Source organism: Orycteropus afer, unplaced genomic scaffold (assembly GCF_000298275.1).
Source record: "Orycteropus afer afer isolate SDZICR_OR568_19922 unplaced genomic scaffold, OryAfe1.0 scaffold00160, whole genome shotgun sequence".
In the NCBI taxonomy this organism is placed as follows: domain Eukaryota; kingdom Metazoa; phylum Chordata; class Mammalia; order Tubulidentata; family Orycteropodidae; genus Orycteropus; species Orycteropus afer.
Window position 1 is genome coordinate 5206676 of NW_006921747.1, and position 988 is coordinate 5207663.

Consider the following 988-nt stretch of genomic DNA (forward strand, 5'->3'; position numbering starts at 1 on the left):
TAACTCCAGGTCTTTGTCCATTTCATTATAGTAATTGGCTTTGTCTGCTCGAGCTGCTCTTTGAAATCTTCTGTTCAGCTCTTTTATCTTGTCATTTTTTCCATTTGCTTTAGCTACTCTCTGTTCAAGGGCAAGTTTCAGAGTCTCTTCTGACGTCCATTTTGGTTTTTTCTTTCTTTCTTTTTTATTGTGATTTGGGTGAACGTCTACAGAGCAAATTCACCTTCCATACAGTGGCTCACATATACTTTGTCTCGTGACATTGACCACAGTTTACCACAATGCAACAGCTCCCTTCCCACTTCCTCCCCACAGTCACTTCTTCCCTATGTCTTTCTCGCATTTTTAATGACCTCTTGCTTTCTTCATGGATGATGCTCTTGATGTTATCTCACAATTCTTCTGGTTTTCGGTCGTTGGTGTTCAATGCATCAAATCTATTCTTTAGATGCTCTCTAAATTCAGGAAGAATATATTCAGGGTCATATTTTGGCCCTTGTGGACTTATTTTAATTGTCTTCCACTTCAACTTGAACTTGCATATGAGCAGTTGATGGTCTGTTCCACAATCAGCTCCTGGCCTTGTTTTAGCTGAAGATATGAGCTTTTCCATCACCTCTTGCCACAGATGTAGTCAATCTGATTCCTGTGTACTCTGTCTGGTGAAGTCCACATATAACTGCCATTTGTGTTGTTGAGAAAAGGTATTGCAATGAATAAGTCATTGATCTTGCAAAATTCTATCATGGGATCTCCAGCATTATTTCTGTCACTACAGCCAAATTTTCCAACTACCGGTGATTCTTCTTGGTTTCCAACTTTTGCATTCCAGTCACCAGTGATAATTAACACACCCTGATTGCATGCTTGGTCAATTTCAGATAGCAGAAGTTGATAAAAATCTTCAATGTTCTCATCTTTGGCTTTGGTGGTTGGTGCATAAAATTGAATAATAGTTGTATTAACGGGTCTTCCTTGTAGGCGTATG